The 20,501-nt window shown below is 35.7% G+C and overlaps 1 pseudogene; it reads left to right on the top strand.

Moving 5' to 3' along the window:
* The first annotated feature begins 16,704 nt into the window (after positions 1 to 16,704).
* The window catches only part of LOC126014339 (protein SET-like), a 41,975-nt pseudogene continuing 38,178 nt past the window's right edge, over positions 16,705 to 20,501 (top strand).

The following is a 20,501-nucleotide window of genomic DNA, read 5'->3' as shown; positions in this document are numbered from 1 at the left end:
TAAAAAGGCCATTGATTTTTGTGTGTTAATTTTGTATCCTGCCACTTTGCTATACAAATCTATTATTTCTAGAAGCTTTTTGGTAGAGTCTTTAGGGTTTTCTAAGTAGAGTATCATGTCATCTGCAAACAGTGAGAGCTTGACTTCTTCCTTTCCTATCTGAATTCCCTTGATATCTTTTTCTTGCCTAATCGCTATAGCAAGTACTTCCAGTGCTATGTTGAATAGGAGTGGTAAGAGTGGACAGCCACACATCAGGAAGGAAGAAGGAGCTTACCTGAGTAGCTTAATGACACAGCTAATAGAACTAGAAAGTGCTCAACAAAAGGACCCAAAAATAGGGAGACAGAAGGAAATAACAAAGCTGAGAGCAGAAATCAACGAAGTGGAAACCCAAAAAACAATCCGAAAGATCAACGAAAGCAGAAGTTGGTTCTTTGAAAAAATAAACAAGATTGATAGACCATTGGCAAAACTCACAAAGCAAAAGAAAGAGAGAAACTTGATAACGCGTATTAGAAATGAGAAGGGGGAGATCACTACAGATACTGCAGAGATTCAAAGGGTATTCAGAGAATACTTTGAGAAACTCTATGCCACTAAATATGAGAACCTGGAAGAAATGGATAAATTTCTGAACTCATATAACCTTCCACGGTTGAATAAAGAAGAGGTAGCATATCTAAACACCCCCATCACTATTGAGGAAATTAAAACTGTAATCAAAAATTTACCCAAAAACAAAAGCCCAGGCCCTGATGGATTCACGAATGAATTCTTTCAAACCTTTCAAGAGGAACTACTACCAATTCTGGCCAGGCTCTTTTATGAAATCGAAAAAACAGGAATACTTCCAAATAGCTTTTATGAAGCCAACATCACCTTAATACCAAAACCTGATAGAGATGCTGCCAAAAAAGAAAATTACAGACCAATATCCCTGATGAACACAGATGCAAAGATCCTCAACAAAATCCTGGCGAACAGGATCCAGTGCCTCATCAAGAAGATCATTCACTTTGATCAAGTAGGTTTCATCCCAGGAATGCAAGGATGGTTTAACATCCGTAAATCTATTAATATAATACACAACATAAACAACAACAAAAATAAAAATCACATGGTCATATCAATAGATGCAGAAAAAGCATTTGATAAGGTTCAACACCCATTCTTGATTAAAACTCTCAGCAAGATAGGAATAAAAGGAACCTTTCTCAATATAGTCAAAGCCATCTACCAGAAGCCAGTGGCAAATATTATCCTCAATGGAGAAAAACTAAAATCCTTTCCTCTAAATTCTGGTACAAGACAAGGCTGTCCTCTCTCATTGTACAGTTTTAATGTGATCCCTCTAAAGATACCCATGACATTATTCAAAGAAGTGGAGCAAACACTGTTGAAAATTTATTTGGAACAATAAACACCCTAGAATAGCTGAAGCAATCATTGGGGAAAAGAATATGGGAGGAATTTCTTTCCCTACTTTAAACAGTATTACAAAGCAATAGTTATCAAAACAGCATGGTATTGGAATAAATACAGGCCCTCAGATCAGTGGAATAGACTTGAATACTCAGAGAATGTTTCCCAGACATACAACCACCTAATTTTTGATAAAGGAGCAAGAAATCCTAAACAGATCAAAGAAAGCCTTTTCAACACGTGGTGTTGGCACAACTGGCTAGTCACTTGCAAGAAATTGAACTTAGACCCCCAGCTAACATCATGTATGAAGGTAAAATCCAAATGGTTAAAGACCTTGATAGCAGACCTGATACCATAAGGTATATAGAACAATACGTAGGTAAAACACTCCATGACATTGAGACTAATGGCTTCTTCAAGGAGGAAATTGCACTCTTCAAACAAGTGAAACCAGAAATTAACAGATGGGAATATATTAAGCTGAGAAGCTTCTACGCCTCAAAGGACATAGTGCCCAGGATACAAGATCCACTAACTGAATGAGAGAAACTATTCACCCAATACCCATCAGATAAGGGGCTAATATCTAAAATATACAGGGCACTGACAGAACTTTACAAGAAAAAAACATCTAATCCCATCAAAAATGGGGAGAAGAAATGGATAGACAACTTAATAAAGAATAAATACAAATGGCCAAAAGGCACATGAAAAGAAATTCCACATCAATAATCATCAGGGAGATGCAAATCAAAACATATATGAGTTACCATTGCATGCCAAAGAGATTGGCACACATCACAACGAATGAGAACAAGCAGTATTGGCAGGGATTTGGAGAGAAAGAAACTCTTATCCACTTCTGGTGGAAATGCTGTCTAGTCCAACCTTTATGGGAAGTGAATGGAGATGCCTCCAAAAACTGGAAATTGAGCTCCCATACGATCCATTTATACCACTCTTAGGAATATACCCTAGGAACACAAAAATACAATACAAAAATCCCTTCCTTACACCTATATTCATTGCAGCACTATTTACCATAACAAGACTCTGGAAACAGCCAAGATGCCCTTCAACAGATGAATGGCTGAAGAAACTGTGGTACATATACACAATGGAATATTATGCAGCCATCAGTAGAGATAAAGTCATGAAATTTTCCTATACATAGATGTACCTGAAATCTATTATGATGAGTGAAATAAGTCAGAGAGAGAGAGACGCAGAATGGTTTCACTCATCTATGGGTTTGAAGAAAAATGAAAGTCATTCTTGCAATAATTTTCAGAGACAAAAGAGAGGAGGGCTGGAAGCTCCAGCTCACCTCATGAAACTCACCATAAAGAGAGATGAGTTTATTTATAGAAATAACTACATTGAGAACTACCCTACAATGAGCATGTGTGAGGGAAATAGAAAGCCTGTCTTGATTACAGCAGGTTGCGTGGGGAAGAGGAAGATTTGGGACACTGGTGATGGGAATGTTGCACTGGTGATGGGTGGTGTTCTTTACATGACTGAAACCCAAACACAATCATATATGTAATCAACGTGTTTAAATAAAATAAAATATATTAAATATAAATAAAATACACAATGAAATACTATGCAGCTATCAGGAAAAAAGAAGTCATGAAATTTTTCTATACATAGATGGACATGGAAACTATTATACTGTGTGAAAAAGTCGGAGGGTGAGACATAAACACAGAATAGTCTCACTCATCTATGAGATTTAAGAAAAATAAAAGACAGTTTTGTAATAATACCCAGAGACAATAGAGATGAGGGCTGGAAGGACTGGGCCATAATATGAAGTTCACCATAAAGAGTGGTGAGTGCAGGTAGAGAAATAAATGCACAAACAACTATCATGACAATGGTAGTGAGTTGGAGAAATAGAATGCCTGTCATGAGTACAGGCAGGGGTTGGGGGAGGAGGAAGATGGGGGGCTTTGGTGTTGGGAAGGTTGTGCTGATGTGTTTATAATCATGTGCTTAAATAAAGATATTATTTAAAAATAAAAGTAAAAAACAACTGTAATTGTGCAAAAGTTTTAATGGGACCACAGAGAATGACTCAGTGGTTGCACAACCTAGTATGTTTTGTGTTTTTAACTCATATTTTTAAAGAAAAAAAAAGAAGAGCTTACTAAATCTGCTATTGCTTTAATCAGTTCATTGGTGTTACAATAATTTTCACAAATATACTTGCTACTGAACTTTTTCTTCTTTAGTTTCTCTTCCACTTTTTAGTTTTTCTTTATGTTTTCTATATTTTAATAACTTTGCTTTTGTCATCTTGAAACAAATGTATTATGATCAGTTATGTCAACTATGTGATGCATTTTTAAATAAATTTAAAAATAATAAAACCAGTATTTCCTTTCTTAGGATAGGTAAAACACCGTGCTTTTGTAAGCCTGTTCATATTTTCATTAAATACAGCCCCGTGAGTACCAAATATATTCAAACAAAAAATGAGAGGATGGTCTCTCAGGCTGGGAAGAGACAAGTACTCTTTTCCTACTTGTTTACTCTCAGCGGCCTCTTGGCCTCTTCCTTCTTTCATTTTGTAACTGTGTTTGCTACCTTACTAGGTTTCTGATTAGTTCCCACTCAAATGCATTTCCCTATATTGAATTTCGAGGAGTCATTTTGCAGACTCCAGAAGGCTAAATCACAGACCAAAATGGTGTCCAGGATTCAGCACCCTCTTCCTGACTATTTCTAATGACATAAAAGGGACATGCATATCTCTTTTGAATATTGTAATTATATTCCCTCAACTGTTATAACTATTATTGAATATCCCCTTAAACGGTGACAATTGTATCCACTGTCTTAAGTTAGATTGTTTATTTCCCCACTTTTTATCTTTTTTTCTCTTTGTGAACTGTTCAATAAGGAATTGTGGTGAAAGAGTCCCTCAGTTTAATGCTTATGTTTAAACCAGGCCACGGGGATTGATGGACTTGTTCTGCGGCCCCCTTATGCACTGATAACACCACGTGGCATTATTCCTTGTTTGCATAGGCACATTAATATAGAAAATATTATACATACAAATAAGTTATTATCTAATAGAGATAGGAACACACAAATTTTGTGGTGCAATGGGACCTTACACCTGAAACAGGCCTCAGAGATTTGGGCATTCTCCATTCACCCTTGAACCAGGGAAGCCATCTATGAAACATCCAAAGTTGTCTATGATATCACCTGGAAGCAATCCTCTACCAGATAAAACCCTACTGCTTCTGACATCGATTTACTTAAAAGAGTCTTCCCTTAACACTGAGAAGATTTAAACAACAACAATGTCCTGTGTACTGGACAGGGCTTTCTGCATTGCCCTTTAATTGTGAGATGAAATTAGATGATGCTCCACACCTTCCTGACTTCAATATAGTATATACAGATTCCAGGATCTTCAATACAGAAACATGATACCAACAACAGAGACTGTGTGAAAAATAAAACTGTATTGGCACTACAGACAAAAACCTGGATTGGAAAAACTAGTTTACCTGGAGCCTAGAATTGGTTTTATGTCAGGAAACTTCAGGGGTAGGGTCTCCTTGTATTTAGGCCAAGGTTTTTCTTTTTCATGTCCCCCATACTTTGGTGGGCCTATACAAAGGATAATTGCCAGTCTAACACTGTTTTTACTGTGCTCCTTTGACTCTAAAGCTTTAAAAAAAATCCACTTAAACTTTTGAGGTTGACTTCCATGCAAGTGCATGGAAATGTAAAAAAACTACTATGTCTTCAAGTTTAAGGAGTCACATAAATTTTATGGCTTTAGATTGCTTTGTGTACCTCTAGGAAAATGTATAATGTACTGCAATCTGGGGTCTTGGGGGACAAAGTAATTGTACATGGGTTCTGTTTTATCCTTCTTTGATTGTAAGTTTAAACTGGGGTGTCAGCAGGTGGATTTCTTCTGAGAACTCTGTTTTTGGGTGATTGTCCTTCCAATGTAACTTTACCTTGTCCTCTTTCTTTGCATCATTGTTCACATAATTAAAAATAAAAAAAACTTACAAAAAAGGAATATTGACCAAAAACACTTTCTTAATTCATTTCAATTTTACTAAATTTGTAGGTTTTGGCTAGTTCATGAAAATGGTAACATATTTTAACACAAAATTTTAAAAAGTTTTGTTTCTGACAAGGATATTATGGTAATTACTTCCATAAAATTCTACATATAAAATAAACTTTAATGTAATATGTTTTAGATGCCAGAGATGAAAACTTAGTTATGTAAATAAGAATTGCATATACAATATTATATTAAATTATCTGATTTTTTTGTGTTTGGGGGGTTTTTTGGTCACACCCATTGGAGCTTAGGGTTTAATCCTAGCTTTGCACTCAGGAATCACTCCTAGCAGGATCTAGGGGCCATATGGATTGCTGGGAATTGAACCCTGGTTGGCTGCATACAAGGCAAGTGCCTTACCTACTGTGCAATCACTTCAGTCTCTGATCTAAACTTCTTTATTTAAATAGGCTCAAAATCATATAGCAACCAAATCATCACAAAATATCTTTTATTTATTTTCTTATAGTTCAATTTATTATTTCTTTAAGTTTTGTTGAAGCAAGTATAATGGGAAAAAGTTGTTGCATGCCTATTGGGAGAGAAAATTATTATATGCCTGTTATATGTATATTGGATCAGGTTGGGGGTGGAAGGGCACCTGGGGATTTTGGTTGATGGAAGAGGATATTCATGATGAAACATCATATATCTGAAACAACTCTGTTTTAACAAATATATAAATTACAGCACCTTAGTGCAAATTTAAATACATTAAAATAAATAAATAAATAAATAATAAGTAGGACTCTGCTGGGCCCTTTAAGCTTGGCAGACATTTTGAGGCTTCCTCAGGCTTGCTTCAACCTGGGAACTTTGATATTCTCTGGCATTCATCCCCTGACGGCTTGCCTCGGCTGAGGTGAGTCCTTCCAGGCCGAAGTTGTGGATAAAGCTGACTCTGCTGGGCCCCTTAAGCCCACCTATAAAGGGTCAAAGCAGAGGAGCACTTCACCAAGAATACTGCACCCAGCAAAACTCACTTTCAGGTTTGAAGGAAGTATACATGGCTTCACAGATAAACAACAGCTCAAAAACTTTACAGACTCAAAACCAGCCTTAAAAGAAAAACTGAAAGATCTATTTTAAAGACAAGACAGACCAACAAACACACCAAACTTCTACACAAAGATGGAAATAAATTTCATGACAATTATTTCTCTCAATGTCAATGGACTAAATGCACCCGTTAAGAGGCACAGAGTGACAAAATGGATCAAAAAATAAATAATAAGTAATTTTATTGCAAATAAAAACCTAAACTGTTTATAATTGTATTATAAACCTTAATGCTCAGTGTTTGGCAACAAAGGTACTTTTATTTGTGGGGGGCACACCCAGTGATGCTCAGGGGTTAATACTGGCTATACACTCAAAAATCGCTCTGTCTTGGGGGACCATATGGGACACCAGGGGATCAAACTGTGGTCCATCCTAGCCGCATGAAAGGCAAATGCCTTACCACTTGTGGCACTGCTCCAGCCTCTAAATGTACTGTTCTTAATTTGATATATAATCACTTATACACTCAACCAAAAGGCTATTTTAGATGTATTTGATTTTCTTATACAATTTATAATTAAATTACCACAAAATGTAAAATATCATTAAGAAAAGCATAGTATTATCAATAACCACCCAAAACTTTTGGAATTGAGGTTGAAAATGCAATGAATTCTATATTAATGTGTAGAGATTATATAGCTTTGCAAATTTGGATCTCCAATTACTGAATATAGTAGCCCTTCAATAATGTCTAGTTTCTTTAATTTATCTGAAAATATTTTATAGTTTATATAAAATTCTACATTTTTTGGCAAATATTTATTTTTTACTCACTCTATTAGGATTTTCATGTACTCTCCCATTATTTTAAAATATAAAAAATTCAAATTAATAAAAGTAAAGTATAAATAACTTTCAAATCCCCCTTTGATATTGTTAATAAATTATCTTTTGAATTTAATATTTATTTATTCAAATATGAATAAGAAAAATATCACCAAAAATATATAAAAAGAGTAAGTGAAGAAAACCTCAAATAGGCATTAAAATACTCTCACTTTATATTCTTACCCCTTTTAGTGTTTATTATTAATATCTTTATTTAGGGCCAGAGCATTGGCACAGTGGTAGGGCATTTGCCTTGCACACAGCTGACCCAGAATGAACTGTGGTTCAATACTCCAGCGTCCCATATATTCCCTCAAGCTGGGAGCAATTTCTGAGCACAGAGCCAGTAGTAACCTCAGAGTGTCACCAGATGTGACCCAAAAATTAATAACAACAACAACAATATCTTTATTTAAGCAACATGATTACAAACATGTTTGTAGTTCAGTTTAAATCAAAAAAAGAATACCTGCCTTCACCAGTGCAACATTCCCACCACCAATGCCCCAATTTCCTCCTCCTTCACCCCCTGCCTATATTTGAGACACACATTTTACTTCTCTCACTCATTATTATTGCCATAATAGTTGTTAGTGTAGTTATTTCTCTAACTAAACTCACCATTCTTTGTAGTATGCTTCATATCGTGAGCTCATCCTTCCAGCCCTTATCTCTATTGTCTCTTGGTATTATTACATTAATGTTTTTACTTTTCTTAAAACCCATAGATGAGTAGATGAGTGAAACTATTCTGTGTCTATATATCTCTCAGCATAATAATTTCCATGTCCATCTACATATAGGAAAATTTCAAGAATTTATCTTTCCTGACAGCTGAATAATATTTCATTGTATATATATATATATATATCAGTTTCTTTAAGCATTCATCTGATGAAGAGCATCTTGGTTGTTTACATATTCTAAGTATTGTAAATAGTGCTGCAATGACTATAGGTGTGAGGAAGGCATTTTTGTACTGAATTTTTGTGATCCTAGGGTATATTTCTAGAAGTGGGATGGCTGGATGATACAGGAGTTTAATTTCCAGTTTTCTGAGAAATCTCCATATTGTGTTCTATAAAGTCTAGAATAAATGGCATTTCTGCCAGAGTGAATGAGAGTTCCTTTCTCTCCACATTCCTGCCAGCATTGATTGCTTATGATTTTTGTGATATGTGCCAGTCTCTGTGGTGTGAGATGGTACCTCATTGTTTTGATATGCATCTCCCTGATGATTAGTGATTAGGATAATTTTTCATGTGCCTTTTGGCCATTTGTATTTCTTCTTTAAGGAAGTGTCTGTTCATTTCTTCTCTCCATTTTTTGCTGGGGTAAGTTGTTTTTTTCTTGTTAAGTTCTGTCAGTACCTTGTATATTTTCGATATTAGCCCCTTATCTGATGGTTATTGGGTGAATAGTTTCTCCCATTTGTGGGTGACCTTTGTATCCTAGTCACTACTTCCTTTGAGGTGCAGAAGCTTCTCAGCTTAATATAGTCCCATCTGTTTATCTCCACTTCCACTAATTTGGAAAGTGATGTTTCCTGCTTGAAGATGTCTTTAGTCTCAATGTCAGGGAGTGTTTTACCTACATGTTGTTCTATACTTTATGGCTTCAAGTCTGATATCAAGGTCTTTAATCCATTTGGATTTGACTTTTGTGCATGGTGTTAGATGGAGGTCCGAGTTAGCTTTTTTTCATGTGACTGGCCAGTTGTCCCAGCAGCACTTGTTGAAAAGCTTCCTTTGCTCCATTTTCCATTTATTGCCCCTTTATCAGAGATTAATTGATTGTATGTTTGGGAAACATCTTCAGAATACTCAAGTCTATTCCACTGATCTCTAAGGAATCAAAGAAAGGCTGGGATACTGGGGCCAAGTAGTCTCAGATGCATTGGTAGGGAAATAAATAAGGACACAAACTAAATATCCAAGTCAAAGTACTTGATAATAGAATCAAAGGACCTAAACTTTAACAATATAAACTTAAAGGGATCTGTTATATTGGCAGACTGGGGGCAAACGTTGATGATATAGGATGCACTCTGGGTCCATTGGTGGAGAGAGGTTGACACTGGTGGTGGGAAGGGCCCTGATTTAATGTATTTCTGAAATTCAACTATGAAGAACTTTGTAGATCACAATTGTTTTAATAAAATAAAATTTAAAAAAGGAAACATAGTCTTAGTGTATAATTAATGATCTTATTTCTTAGCATTTATCCACTAATTTGAAAGCATATTTACAGAAAAATCTGCAAGCATGCAGATATTTATAGCAATTTTATTCATAACTGATAAAATGTGAAACTAAAATGGTAGATACAGAAATAAATTTTAGTAGATAAACTATCATTTTTAGCAATTAATCAATATTAAGGACAAAAATTTAAAAAGCAAGCCAACAAAGTATATGGGAATCAAATAGTCACAGTTTAAGTAAAAAGTCAATTTAATGGCAAGAATAATAGTATAGTAGGTTCTTGCTATACATACCTCAAAATCAAACAAAGGGGGTTGTAGAAAAAGTACAGCAGGCAGAGTTCTTGGCCAACCAGAATTTTATCTCTGGCACTCCCCTATGATTCTCCTAGCCAATTAGGAATGATCCCTGAGCACAGAGTGAGGAGTGAGCACTGATTACCACTGGATATAGCTTTACCCCCTAAAAAAAAAGGTCAATCTGAAAAGGACATGCCATTTATATATCATCGTAGAAAGTGAAAAACTATAGAGAAGAATAAAAGGTGAACTATTGCCAAAGGTTTGTAGAAATATAAATGAATAGACAAATAGTTAAGATTTTGGAGATGCAAGTCAATGTTTTTATATTATAAAATTGAACAATATTCTTTTTATATAAATTTTTATTTAAGCACCATGATTACAAACATTTTTGTAGTTGCTTTCAGTCATAAACAGTCATAGACAGAATATCCCCCTTCACCAATGCAAAATTCCCACCATCAATACCCCCCTATCCCCCACATTCCTGCCTGTATTAGGGACAGGCGTTCTACTTCTTTTATTCTTTAACATTGTCATGCTAGTTGTTAGTGTAGTTATTTCCCTAACAGTGTTCACCACTCTTTGTGGTGAGCTTCAAATTGTGAGCTGGTCCTTTCAGCCCTTCCAGCACTTAACTCTACTGTCTCTATACCTTATTACAGTAATGTATTTAATTTATCTTTCAACACATAGATGAGTAATACTATTCTGTGTCTATCTCTCTCCCTCTGACTTATTTCACACAACATAATAGATTCCATGTACATCCACATATAGGAAAATTTCATGACTTCATCTCTCTTAATGGCTGCATAATATTCTATTGTGTATATGTACCACAGTTTCTTTAGCCATTCATCTGTTGAAGAGCATCTTGGTTGTTTCCAGAGTCTGGTTATTGGAAATAGCACTGCAATGAATCGCGAAGATCAAATCCAAATGGATTAAAGAACTTGATATTAGGCCTAAAACCATAAGGTATATAGAGCAACATGTAGATAAAACACTATATGACATTGAGACTAAAGGTATCTTCAAGGAGAAAATAGCAATCTCCAAACAAGTGGAGGTAGAGATAAATAGATGGGACTGTATTAAGCTGAGAAGCTTGCACCTCAAAGGAAATAACGCCTGTATAAAAGCCACCCACAGAATGGGAGAAACTATTCACCCAAAACACATAAGACAAGGGGGCTAAAATCAAAAATATACAAGGTGCTGACAGAACTTAATAAGAAAAAACATATAGCCCCATTAAAAAATGGGAAGAAGAAATGAACAGACACTTCCTCAAGGAAAAATACAAATGGTCCAAAAACATGAAAAAATGCTCCACATCATTAATCATCAGGGAGATGCAAGTCAAAACTACAATGAGGTACGATGTCACACCACAGAGACTGGCATACATTTCAAAGAACAAGAACAATAAGTGCTGGTGGTGATGTGGAGAGAAGGAAACTCTTATTCGCTGCTGGTGGGAATGCTGTCTAGTCCAACCTTTATGGAGAACAATATAGAAATTCCTCAAAAAACTGGAAATTGAGCTCCCATATGATCCAGCCATTCCACTCCTGGGGATATACCTTAGGAAAGAAAAATGCAATACAAAAATGCCTTTCTCACACCTAAATTCATTGCAGGACTATTTATAATAGCCAGACTCTGATCAATATTCTAAAATTACATGACATTATACAGTAAACATTTGTAAAACCCTATAGAATGGACATAACCAAGCAGAAATCATAACATAAATTATAGACTATAAACCCAGTACATTTAATTAAAAATATTATTGACTGGAGTCAATCTACCAGTCTTCTACATGATGTGGGTTTTGTAGGAATAAATAAAGAAAAGTGAGGGGAACTATTCTCTTGGCAATTCTCTTCACTTTCCATTTAATTTTTCTGTACATCCAAAACTACAATAAAATTATTCTTCAGATATTATTTATAAAAGAATAAATAAATAAAATCAATTACTCTAGATAGAGTCTTGTTTTAGAAGATAAAACTAGGGATCATTGCATAGCAAGCATGGATGTGTTTCATGTCTTTGAGCTATCTCTTCCCCACCCTAACTCTCCACACTTCTTTTTCTTCTTCTTCTTCTTCTAAAGCATATCTTAAGTAAATTCAAGTCAGTACTGTAATGTACAAGAAGAAAGAGCTTTTCACAAGGAAAGGTATGTAGTAAAATCATATGATCTCTGATCAAATCTCTGACAACATGGATTGTGTCCAGTGGATTATTAAAACCATCTGTCCTTACTCTCAAAATTGTCTGACTTTGGGTCTTAAAATACATGTTTGTCATGTGTATAGCTGAAATAAAGATCTATTTTCATTAGAGTATCATGAAAGAAATTTTATTCACATAACTTGTTTACATAAATGAGTCAGTCTGCATTTATAACTTTCCCTGTTTCTGTATACCACAAAGTAATTTTAAAATGTCTTTCAATATTTGGAATTGAGAATGAATATAATAAATTCTATAAGTCTAAACTGTTAGCTCTGATTACTCTAAACATATATATACATATAAATTAATTCTAGAGTATTAAGTTGACAAATTGACAATGAAAGTAGGCATTACTATGTCTACATACCTTGTTTGTAACTGTCATTCATATGCTAATCTGGATCCTTCTTGACCCATCTTGTTTTCTATAAAATATTCATGTACCTCTTATACATATGAATTTCTGATCAGGTGATCTCCTAGTGATATAATTCAGATGGTTCTTGCTGAAACATGACTTCTTATAACCTTCAATTTCATTTCTATTTATCTCTATCAATAAAATTTACTGACATGTTTTTCACTTATTTTTGTTTTAAAAAATTCCAAATTGTAGTCTGGCTTAATAACTGGTAGCATAATATTCACTGTTACAAAAACTAAGAGGAAGGACTGGAGTAATAGTACAATGGGCAGGATGCATGTGGCCAACTCAAGTTCTATTCCCAGCACCTATATGGTCTCCAACCTCCTCAGGAGTGATCCCTGAGCAGAGGGTCAGACAAAATCCTGACAACACTTTGGGTGTTTTGGTACCAAAGCAAAAACAAAATAATCTAAAAGTAAGATAAAATACAGGCCAATTGCCACTAAAATAATAATACCTAATAAAAGTGAAAAGTTTATTTAGCTAACTCCTTATGAGTACTGAAAATAGGCACTCATGAAGGAAACTTGCAATTTGTCACTAATGAAAGCAAATCGCAATTTCTATAAGCATAGGTTTCACTGTCTCCAATGTAGAGAGAAAAGTTGTTCTGTTTGCCGAACCACTTCTGTAGCAATAGTTTCATTATATTTATTTTCTTTAATAGATATGTTCAGGAAAATATTAAAAATAAAGCAAGTTTTCTTTTAAAGAGCAATGAGTTTACAATAATCACTCTATATGACTAAACAACAAAATAAGCTTTTTACCCCAGGGCAACACTAAAATATAACCGACTGTTTCTCAATAAAAAAAGTGTTACATTTGTTCACCTTTCTGAATAATCTTTCTTGAGAACAAAAGATAATGTTAATTTCCTCAAGTGTAGGAGCTAATGAAGTTGTCATAGATAAAAGAAAAAAGGAAGCAATTGTAGCAAACTTCAAATGTGCCCTTAATACTGAAATAATGATAGCAAAGAAGATCAGTGACCTCAAGAATGACAATGAACTAAAACAGGATTCAGAGGTATCCAAGTATAATGTATTCACCAACTCTTTGTTTCAAATAGACAAGCAATAGAGCATTAATGCCCTGTGCAACTCATGGCTGTGCATGGAAATCCACCAAGTTGTCAAGACTTATGGGTCTTCCAAACAGCTCTGATGAAGGTGTCACTGTCAGCCTGACCAGCAGAATACAGATTTGATTTCTTGACCCTGGAGGAAAGTACAAAGCAGTCACTTTGAGTAAGACTCCAAATTACAGCTGTGGTTCAGTTAAATTCTTTTTGTAGAATAAAACTTGCTGACTAAGCCCATAAGATTTGACTTATTCTCTCCTTTTAAAGATGTTTATAAGAGTAGAATTGGTCTCTTGTTACCACTCCAAATATAGTGGTTTTTACTATATATCTAGCTTAGCACATTTATTCTAACCTCATTGTTAGCTACCAGGAAACGAATTTGCTAATTAATAGTAGAAATTCAGTAATAAACAGAGAGAACAAATGCAAAATAATTTATATTCTTTATAAGTGGTGGTAAACTATATTTCAAACAACCCCCTCTGGTTCAAATACCACACAAAACAAAGCACATGAGGTTTTCAGTCATGAAGAGGCAAAGAAAATAAAAGATCAGCAGACTGAATATAGAAATCATTTGACATCTTAAAAGACTTACAATGTTCAATAAAAGTGTCTAGGACATAATTGAAAATATTCTGGGAATGAAATGACATCAGTGCCTGGTGAAAGCACATTAGATAAATACAATTCCTTGCATGAAAACTAATAAAGCCTTGTGTGGTCTTAATAATGTTTGGGAAAAGGCATCTTTCAAAGTCCTCCCATTTCTGCATTACCCCCAAATCAACATGAGGAAACAAACTGAAGATACCAGTCTCTTGGTAGTTCTTGCCAATGAACCCCTCTGACTTCAATTGGAAGTGCACAAATAAAATAAAAAAGAAATTAATAGCACTTTTTAAAACTCACTAACATCTCTCAGTGGGTAATGCTTGTCCTGGACCACATTTGGACCCCAAACCTCATCAGTAGTGATCACTGAGTACAGAGTCAAAAGAAAAACCTGAGCATAGCCTGGCATGGACACCCCCCCACACACACATACAATCAGTGCTGTGAAGCATCCAACCAGTGGGCTTCATAAGGTCGTGGCATCTTATGTTCTGGTTCTAGTACATTATGTGACACTGTGTTTCTTGTTGACTGCTTGCAGCCACCTGCCTATATTGTACTGTTACCAAATAATGTGATAAATATTCAAATGGGCCCTTGACAGATAAATGTTTCCCACCTCTTTGGTAGTGCAGTAACTTTGTATGTTACTTTAACACTATTAGATTCATGTTAGCAAAACTATAATTTTTAAAAATTGAAAACAATATTTTTGTTAGAAATTTGTTGAGGATAAATGTATGCCCTTTTTCTGCAGAAATGAGGGAGGTGCTTATATATTGGCATGAGAATAGAATGTAACAATCAGGCCCTTCATTTCTTTACAATAATTTTATTTAGTTTACACAAAATTAACTAAAATTATTCAGTACTTAGAGACACTGAATGCCACATTCATTTCTATGAAATCACTGGAAAGTTAGGGGTAAGTTATACTATCCCAAGTGATTATGCTAAAAGCATAAAAAAAAACCAGAATCACGTGTTCAGCTTGAGCAATTCATAGACACAGAGGTGTCCAGATATGATGTTAAAATGGGAATATGAGTTCATCCTGCAGATGAGAGAGAGCAGAGGATACATACCTGACAATTAGAATGAAGCAATTGGGGTGAATTCTCAAAACTATTGCCAAAAATCACTGATGGGCATTGCACCACAAGGGTAATGCTGGGTGTAGGGATGGCCTTTTAAGTTTAGAACGATCAACAAAGATTTCCTCCAAAATCTTCTTTTTATTCTAATTCTTCTCTTCACTTTTTCTCTTGACCAGGCTTTTGACTTTGCTAATTAATAGTAGAAATCCAGTAATAAACAGAGAAAACAAATGCAAAATAATTATATTCCTTGTAAGTGGTGATATACTATATTTCAAACAACCCCCTCTGGTCCACATATCACACAAAATAAAGCACAGGAAGTTTTCAGTGATGAAGAGGAAAAAAAAAAAAAAGAAAAGAAAAGACCATTAGATTGAAAATAAACACAGACACAGCTTCTACCAAGGCCATCAATAAACATTATGTAACTGAGTCAAAGAACAATTTTCAATCCTTAAAATTTAATCTATTATCAACATTTAATAGAATATGCACATATTCGTTCAGGAAACATTTTCTTCCTTTCGCTGTAATTTCTCATTTCCTTTATTTTAAAATGTTTCCTGGATATCCTGGAAGGTCACTCTCCCTGAGCATTGTCAAGGTGGCTCAGAGGAGCACAGGTCTCCACCACATAATGTACAGTCCATTTCCAGAATGTTGGCAATAAAGCTGGGCTTTGCTTCTGTGCTTGCATGTTCCTATAGCATTTGAGTTCTCTGGAAGACAACCATGCAAGAAACAGCTCTTCATGCAACCTATCTGAATATAGGTTTGAGATTAAACTTGAACCCATTTCCTTTTACTTATAGATTAAGCTCTTAACCTTTTTTAACTGTTAAAATTTATTTTTAACTGTTTAACTGGTGTTAACTGTTGCAAAACTCAACAGTTTTGTAGCTGTTGAGTCAATTCCAGATAATCTAATTTGAAGAGAAGAAAAGAATTAGGTTCTTTACATTGTCAGTTGATTTCTATCACTTTGGGGTTTTTACCTTGATATAAAGGTAAAAATCAAGTAAAGGATGAGTATATATCACCCAGTATCACATCTTATAAAACCTCTATAAGCTGATGATGCATTTCTACAACCATATATATGGTCTAGATCTCAAACATGAACATCAAGCTCATATATCTCACTGGCTAAAGATTTATACTTTGAAAATCCATAGGTTTCTCAGCCTTGCCACATCCCAAACTTCTAATTCATTCAATCAATATTTTCCAACATTAATCATCCAAAGCAATCTTAATTCCTAGTGACTCCATGTTTTCATCATTATGCCAGAACTGATGGTATTGGCCTTAGCTCTCACTTATATTCTACAGACAGCTAACATAGAAGCTCTCAGTGATAGTGATAGTGAGTGGGTGAGGCATTTGCCTTGCATGTAGTTGACCCAGGATCAATCCCTAGCATTTATATGGTCCACTGAGCACAGCCAGGAGTGACCCCTGAGTGCAGAGCCAGGAGTAATACCTGAGTACTACCAGGTGTGACCCAAAAACAAATAAGCAAAAAAAAAATTCAGTGTACAGGCTAATCTTAAACCAACTTTATCACCAAATTATCTGTGATTAATTTTTAATTAGTTTTTGTTTTTTTTTTTGTGTCACACCTGGCAGTTCTCAGGGGTTACTCTGACTCTACACTCAGAAATTGCTCTTGGCAGGTTCAGGGAACCATATGGGATGCTGGGATTCAAACCACCTTCATTCTGCATGCAAGGCAAATGCCCTACCTCTATGCTATCTCTCCAGTCCCTAATTTTAAATTTTTAATCAATATGAATTACAGAGTTTATAAAGTTATTTTTATTAAGTTTTAGGCATACAATGTTTCACCAATTCTTTCACCAATACAATTTTCACCAATGTTCACTTCCTTCCACCAATGTCTCCAGTTTCTTAAAGCCCCCCAAACAGCCTCTAAAAGAGGCAATTTCCCCACCCCCCACACTAGTGTCCTAGTGTCTACCACCGAGTTCTTAATCTAAGTTACAATTTTTTCTTACCAGGAATACTGTAACCACCTTCACAATGGATCTCGTTCTATTTTTACATCAGAGTGAATGTGCAAAGAGAATAGTGCTCAAATTCCTAATAATAGTGATATCTCTCTACTCAAATTTCACCTAAATCAGTATAAAATCAATAGTTCACTTCCAACCTTACTACCCCTGACCTCATACAATATTGCATTTACCTACTCCCTGTTTGCTGAGCATTCGTGACTTTATCTTCATGCTTGTGTCTCATCAGAAAATCATTGGTACTCTCTTCTCTCTCTTCTCTTTCTTCTCTGCTTTCTTTATCTCTTTCCTCTCTCCAGGCTTTCTCTTCTCCAGGCTTGCTCTCTTCCTCTCTCTCTCTCTCTCTCTCAGGTGTCTGCCAGGGGGTCCCCAGAATTTTCTCTGTTCTTTCTCTATCTGTTTCTCGCTCCTTTCTCTCTCGCAACAACTTGGGGTGACTTGACAAGTCAGTCACCACGCCAGGCATTGTTCCTCTCTCCCCACCTCACCAGCCTGAGATAAGCTGAGCTGGGGTGTGGGCAAAAAAAAGGGAAATAAAAGAATATCATTGATATGGATCCCAGCAGTAGAGGTAAAAGCCAACCATGAATCAATGCCAAAGACAAATTCCTCTCTCTTTGGATGGTGAAATGCTTCATAAAAACCTCCCCAGCTGAATCAATTACAAAGAGATTCATGCTCACCAAAGGACAACAGTGACTAAAATCTCAATACCTAACATAACCTGGGGAGGCCTTAGGAGAGCAGCAAAACAAGCAGAAATGGTGTTAAAAGAACAGGAACTGAAGACTCTGTACTAGATGCAAAGATGGCATCACCACCCACAAACAGGCCCACTCCAAGAAAACATCATCTCTGATCATTGGAAAACTCACCTTAAAGAGGTATATCCATTATATTAATAATCAGTGTTTAAAAATAAAAAGAATGTATAGGAGATCATTTCTCCATAAAAACCACAAGGTCTAAGTCAAAACAGTGTAGGTATTATAATATGACTGTCAAGCAAAAATGAGCCCAAAAAAGAACAGAATAAATACAAAAGTAAAAATGCACCTGGAAAGAATAGTATAAAAATATGTGGGGGTGAACTCAGATGCCAGCACCCCTATCTGCCTGTCTTCCATGCTGTGCTCCATTTTCGCCTGATTTCATCCTGTGTGTGGCTCATCTGCGGATGGCTCGCCTTCCCTGGAGCCTTCCTTGGAGCTGAGCTTACACGCTCAGAAAGGGGAAGCCGCTGAACTCTGCTGGAACTCAGATGCCAGCACCCCTATCTGCCTGTCTTCTGTGCTGTGCTCCATTTTCGGCCTGATTTCATCCTATGTGTGGCTCATCTGAGGATGACTAGCCTTCCCTGGAGGTGAGTTTACAAGCCCAGAAAGGATGGAGCCAGAGGAGCAAGGCTGCTCCACTTTGCTTCCTGACCGTGCACATCATTTAGCCAATGAATACAACCACAACACGTATAAAAACCCACAACACAAGTGTGACAATGGGGAAACAATGCAGGCCAGCACCAGACATAGAGAATGACGATGGCAACTCTGATGACTTGAACATGACCAACCAACTAGTCAGTCTCTCAGATAAGGAGTTTAGAGTCACAATATGGAAGATGTTCAAAGAACTCAAAGAAAGTATAGAGGAGTACACTAATAGGAATCAAGAGAATATGAAGATAGAAATCAGAAAACTCCAAACTGAAATTTCAGGTCAAATAACAGGTCTGAAAATCTCAGTAGACGAATTGAAGAAAAACATGGTTGAGCTTTCCCATGGGTTAACAGCAGCTGATGATAGAATTAGTACACTGAAAGATGAGATGAATAACAGATCCATACAGCAGAAGAAATTGGAAAAAAACCTTAAAGCAAATGATAAAACAGTGGAAAAATTACTCAAAGAATGGGAACAGATGAACTTTACAAACTCAAAACCATTCTTAAAAGGAAAACGAACAACCTACTTTAAGACAAGACTGACCAACAGATACACCAAACTTCGATATAAAGATTGCACTAACTCCCAGAACAATTCTTTCTCTCAATGTCAATGGACTAAATGCACCAGTTAAGAGACACAAAGTGGCTATATGGATCAAAAACTCAATCCAACCTTCTGATACCTACAAGAAACACACCTGAATAGTCAGAACAAACATAGACTCAAAATAAAAGGCTAGAAGAAAATCATCCAAGCAAACAACACTCATAAAAGAAACTGGAGTGGCCATACTAATATCAGATGATGCAAACTTTATACTTAGGAAAGTTGTAAGGGACAAATATGGACATTTTGCATTAATCAAGGGATACATACAGCAGGAAGAAATAACTCTCCTAAACATATATGCACCAAATGAGGGGCCAGCAAAATATTTAATAAAATTGTTGACAAATCTGAAAAATAATATCAATAACAGCACAATAATTGTGGGAGACCTCAACACGGCATTGTAAACACTTGACAGGTCAACCAGACTGAAACCCAACAAGAATATACTAGATCTGAAAAGAGAAATGGAATAAAGAGGCCTAGTAGATATATACAGGACACTCCACCCCAGAAACCTGGATGAATACACATTCTTCTCTAATGTACATGAGAAATTCTCCAGGATGACTGCATGCTAGCACATAAAACATACCTCCATAATATCAAGAGGATAGAAATTTTGCAGGCTACTTTCACTGACCACAAGGCCCTGAAATTATATGTGAACTACAAAGGAACACAGAAGAAAAACTTTAATACCTAGAAGTTAAAAAGCCTAATACTGAATAACCAGTGGGTCCGAGACGAAATCAAAACGGAAATCAAAACCTTCCTAGAAACAAATGACAATGGAGACACAAACTATCAGAACCTATGGGACACAGCAAAAGCACTACTGAGAGGAAAATTTATAGCTTTGCAAGCACACATCAGGAAAGAAGATGGGGCATACCTGAATAGCTTAATGATGCAGCTCATAGAATTAGAAAGTACTCAACAAAAGGACCCAAAATTAGAGAGACAGAAGGAAATAACAAAGCTGAGAGC

The sequence above is a fragment of the Suncus etruscus genome, chromosome 7, assembly GCF_024139225.1.
Source record: "Suncus etruscus isolate mSunEtr1 chromosome 7, mSunEtr1.pri.cur, whole genome shotgun sequence".
In the NCBI taxonomy this organism is placed as follows: domain Eukaryota; kingdom Metazoa; phylum Chordata; class Mammalia; order Eulipotyphla; family Soricidae; genus Suncus; species Suncus etruscus.
Note: the sequence above shows the minus strand (reverse complement) of the source record. Positions and strands in the feature narration are given on the sequence as shown.